This window comes from Ailuropoda melanoleuca, chromosome 6 (genome assembly GCF_002007445.2).
Source record: "Ailuropoda melanoleuca isolate Jingjing chromosome 6, ASM200744v2, whole genome shotgun sequence".
Lineage (NCBI taxonomy): Eukaryota > Metazoa > Chordata > Mammalia > Carnivora > Ursidae > Ailuropoda > Ailuropoda melanoleuca.
In genome coordinates, this window is record NC_048223.1 from 121,989,352 (window position 1) to 121,994,440 (window position 5,089).

Sequence of the window (5,089 nt, forward strand, 5' to 3'; positions counted from 1 at the left end):
AGCAGCCAGAAGTGAAGCTGAAAGTGTTTCCTAAGTGCTGCAGAATGGTGGCCCTGGGCCGAGGGGGGCTTCCTGAGCCTGCCTTTCCCCTCTTTCCTCTGGTTCTGAAAATCTGATCTATATTGCCCCGGGCTTCATTTCACCCCCCAGAAACTACAGCCTGCCATGAGGTCCTAAACTTGTGCTCAGCATCCATGGCAACTAATGCAGAGGTCACAATCAGAGGATTATAACTGCAGATGGGAAGCTGGATGAGAGGGGAGTTCTTCAAAACTGTGTCTTGTTTTCCTGCAAATAAATGCCCCTTACATAAGATCTACGAAGAAAGATTGATGCAAGAGACCAGCCTCCGATCTCAGGCGGCACTGCTTTCTCCATATAGACTCCACTTGGTGACTTGTGTTCATTATTATTTTTTTACACAAAAACCTTTTTCTGAAAATACAATGAGCTGCTTTTTGCAGGGTTCACAATTCCCAACAGATGATGATGCCATTTTTCAAGGTCTTATACACGTTGTGGCTTTGGGGCTTATTTATTAGCTCCCAAGAAAAGCCTGCCTTTCAGTGAAGTTTATATACTCAAGTAATTGCATCGAGGGACACAGTGCAGGGTGCTGTTAAAGAGGGTTAGTTGTACAGGGAGGCCCTGGGCCAGGCAGCTGTCAGACCGGAGTGTGCAATGGGTTTAAACAAACACAGGGAAGGTTCTATGGAAACACGGAGGAGGAAATCCCCTCCTGTAAGGCTGTGTGGAACATTATTCCACGGCCACACATACCTCGATCTTTCCTCTCCTCCCTCCAAGTAAACACATGACCCCGTTATGGAGATGGCGCTGGGCCCACCCAGATCACTTTCAAATTCAGGTGTCAGAAATCATGGTTGACACGGAGCAAATTGTTTTTAAGTAAAATCACGGTACCGCTTTGATACGAATTCCACCAGGGACTTTCCAAAGGTATTTATACACGTGCCTGAGATTAACTGGAGGGCAATTTGCACCCTGAACGTTCATTTCACAAAATTACCCAAGAATTGCACTTTGCCTGTTATTCTGGAGGGTTGAGAGAACACCCAAATGCCAGACGTGTGTGAATGAGTGGATGGACAGACAGTTGGATGTGTGAGAGAGCCTGGTGCCAACATGACACCGGCAGCTAATGGGTGGAAAAATGATCATTTAAGAAAACAAATATCCTCTCCCGCATGTGTACACCCCTGCATAATCCTGGAGTTAAATTGCCCTGGTTCGAACCGTACCACTGACATCGGCGAGCTGAGGCCATGTCACTTTCTGTGGGTCAGTTGGGACTAATGATAGCACCTACTAGCGGTCAGTCGAATTACTGATCCCGTGGGGGTGTTAAGACTTACACACCCTCAAAGAGCATGCAGTGTATTTCCCCATTCCTTGATTTTGGATTTGGCCATATACCTTGCTCTAGACAATGCGATTTTAGGGAATGTTACTAAATAAGGAGATTGATACGAGTTGTGGGGCTGGGCTTGCTCTCTTGTGCTCTGGTGGCTCGTGACAAGATGTCACAAGAAAGCTGCTGCCTCATCCCACGTGGCTTCAGAAGGAACACACATGCAGCAGACCTGAACTCAACTGGCAGCCTGGAACCAAGCCACCCCACCTGCAGCTGGAGGCAGCACTGCCTCCACCAACCTACACACACACCAGCAAGGGGGGAAATGCTCGTTGTAAGCCACCGAATGCCAGAGGCTGTTACGTGGCATTACTGTGGCAGTAGCTGACTGATACATTCCCTCGGTGGGCTTGTGTAAAGATTCATGACAACATGTTTGAAAAATACTAAGCACAATTCTTGGGACATCGTAAGAGCTCAGAAATAGTCACTGTGATTAGCAGTCAACATTACTGAAAGTAATATCGTGCATTAACTGTCACACAATAACTTTTTTAACTGAGTAATTGAATCAGTGAACAAGTATTGCTCGAATAAAGATTCTATATACGAGACAGTGCAGGGGCATCAGAAACTGGAAGGCCAGGGACCTGCCAGGGTGACCAAGTCACATTCACTCGCTCCCTCATTCATTCAGCAGCCTGCCCTGGAACACTTGCTCTGTGCCACGCGCCGGAATGAATGTTGAAGCCACTAAGATGGCTAAGTCTCCATCCCCTCCTCGGGATGTGGACCTACGGAACCCCACCAGGTGATAAGCACACTGCTAAACTCATCGCCATGTTGTATCATTTGACCCTCAAATCAGCCTCGTGAACCAACTATGAACCAATATTACTTATCCTCATTTCTCAGGCAAGGAGACAGAGGCTCAGAAACCAAACAATGTAGGAAAAGGACCAAAATCTCCTCCTCTACCATTAGCATGAGCTAACGCCAATGAATTCAAGTGAATGGTAGGCATGCCTGATGGGAAGGTGAAGTGAGGAGCGAGTAAAGGGGTGAACACAGCTGGGGCCACTCTCTACGCCAGGGATGCACTAAGCGCTTGGGAAATACTGCGGCTCAGAAGACCCAGCTTCTCCTCCTGCCACCAGCTTCTGTGAGACCTGGAGCACTTCTCTGGCCTTCGGGGTCTCCAACTGGAGGGGGAGGACCTTGAAAGCTACAGCCTGGCATTTTCCAGAGCCATGAATTCAAGAGGAATTGCTGTAGGAAGTCCCTTTTCCGGGGATTAAGGGATGCGAATCACAGTTCTGGGAACTAGCCCAAGAATTTGAAAGTGGGGACAGAGGACCACTCGGGAGGAAAGGAGATCAGGCCAGGCCTTGAGCACTAACCCAGCTCCACAACAGCAGCCTTGCCATTGGTCATTCCACTGTTAGAGCACTGAGACTGGAGCATTTGGGATCTTCCCAGTGCCTCCTACTAGAATGCAAAAGGCCCTGAAAGAAAAACCACTTCAGATGCCAAAGGCCCTAGTTATTAGCTAATGCCTTCATTTTCAATTAGCACTTTAGCAGAGATGGGGATGAAGTTTCAATTCACTTTCACCTTGTTCCCACATTTGAGGTGGTTTCCAAGGGGACTGCGTGGGGGTGGAGGGCTGCTGGGAGTTGCCTGTGCGGGGAGGGGCTGCACCCGAGTGTGAGGGGCCCGTGGGGACCAGTGCACAGGCTCTCCAATGTGTTTCAGTGGACCTGGCTTCGGATCTCTGCCACCAGCCACGACCCGCCTCCAGCCTGTGACTTTGACAAATTTAGACTGCTCGGTAACCTGAAGTGCATTTCGATTTCATAAATTTAGAAATGCTCTGGTTAGACAGATCCCTTCTGCAGTAATGCATCCATTAAGTGCACTTTACGCCAATTTTGGTATGCTAATCCATCACAAATCGACGTGAAATTTAGGTTCTTGCGAAAATTTCCTACACCCCATCCAAAACCTCTACCGGATTTAGGGTAATAACAAATCGTGGTTCCTTAAAGCTGCAGACTTCAGCTCTGCATCGAAACTTGCCTCAAGAGAGGAACTGGGCCAGTTTGAAACAAACACTGGAACCTGTGAATGCACCTGAGAACTGCCTACTCCCCTCCCCCCGCCCTACGGCTTCTCCCTTACTCCTAAGATGCTGTTGCAGCCTGAAGGCATTCCAGCTCTGTCTCAAGAGTTCGCACCTGAGAAGTCTGATCTGAGGGGCTGTACGTCCTGGGAGGGCAGGAACAAGGTCCTGTGAGTGTCAGTATTCCCAGCCCCCCAGCTCAGAGCCTGGCCTCGCAGACACACCCAGTCAATGTCTGGTGAATAAGCCAGCTGGAATCTCCTGGCTTGATTAGTGCCTTGTCCCCCAGACTTCACTTCCTATGATTTTCCCTATTTCCTAGAATCAGATGTCTTCCCCCCAGTGAAGACTGGAGGTCCTAAGAGCACAGGCAGAAACCTCGGAAGGAAAATCAGTTGAGGACCCCAGGTAATGTGAGTGACGACAGCACCATGGGAAGAGCCTCTTTATTCTGCAGTATCTGAGGCCAGGAGTGAATGTAGGGCCAGCAATTGGTGATACAGAGAACGTGCCTGTGATGAAAGAGACATAATGTCATTGCCATCACCGCCTGAGACTCTGTTGCTACCAATTGTTGAAGGGCAGTGCCTATTAACTAGATGTTTTCAGCTGCCTGATAGACATTTTGCCAATAAGGTGAAAGTGTATAGCCGGGAGCATTTTCACTTGCTTCTGTCATAAGATCTACAATCCACCCAACAGCAAAAATGAGCTGTTGACTTGGTAAATTTAGAGCAGCATTGCCTGCCCTCGATGTGAAATACCTGAGCCTTCTAAATAAATTTCATTTTCCTGGCTGAGCATTTAACGCAGTCAAATGTTACAAAGCAGTGCTGGGGAGGATAATGGGAATGACACCCACACGCAGAGGCTCTGAGCGGCTGTTCGTGATTTGCGCTCCCTCCCTGCCCAGCCTCGCTGCTGCGCCCAACCCAGACCTGCTTCATGCCCTGCAACAGCCGTTTCTGTGAATGTCTGCACCACACACCTGGCCAGGTGCCTGACGCAGAAGCCCCACTGTCATCCTTAGCTCTCTTACCTCCAATTTGCCACCAGCCCCTTCCAGAGCCTGGCTCAACTTAGAAGGCTGGAAGATTTTAGAAATTCAGATTCCTGGGGCACCAGGTGGCTCAGTCGGTTAAGGGTCCGACTCGTGATTTCAGCTCAGGTCATGATCCCATGGGTCGTGGGATCAAGCCGTGCATCAGGCTCTGCACTCAGTGGGAGTCTGCTTGAGATTCTCTCCCTCTGCCCCTCCCCCCACTCATGTGCATGCACTCTTTCTCTCTCTCCCTCTCAAATAAATAAATAAATAAATAAATCTTTTTAAAAATTCAGATTCCTGGGCTTCAATACCAGAGACTCCACTTCTGTAGGTCTAGGGTGGGGCCCAGGAATCTGAATTTCTGGCGTGGTGCCTAGGAATCGGTATATTTAATAAGCTCCCCCACTGCCCCTTGATGTTTGAAAGCTGCTGGTTTGGACCCATCTCAGCTCTCCCTTGGGACTGCTGCAATGGCCTCTAGCTACTCTCCCTGCCTCCTCTCCTTGACCTCCGCTAACTGATTCTTTCTACATATGCAGCCAGGATT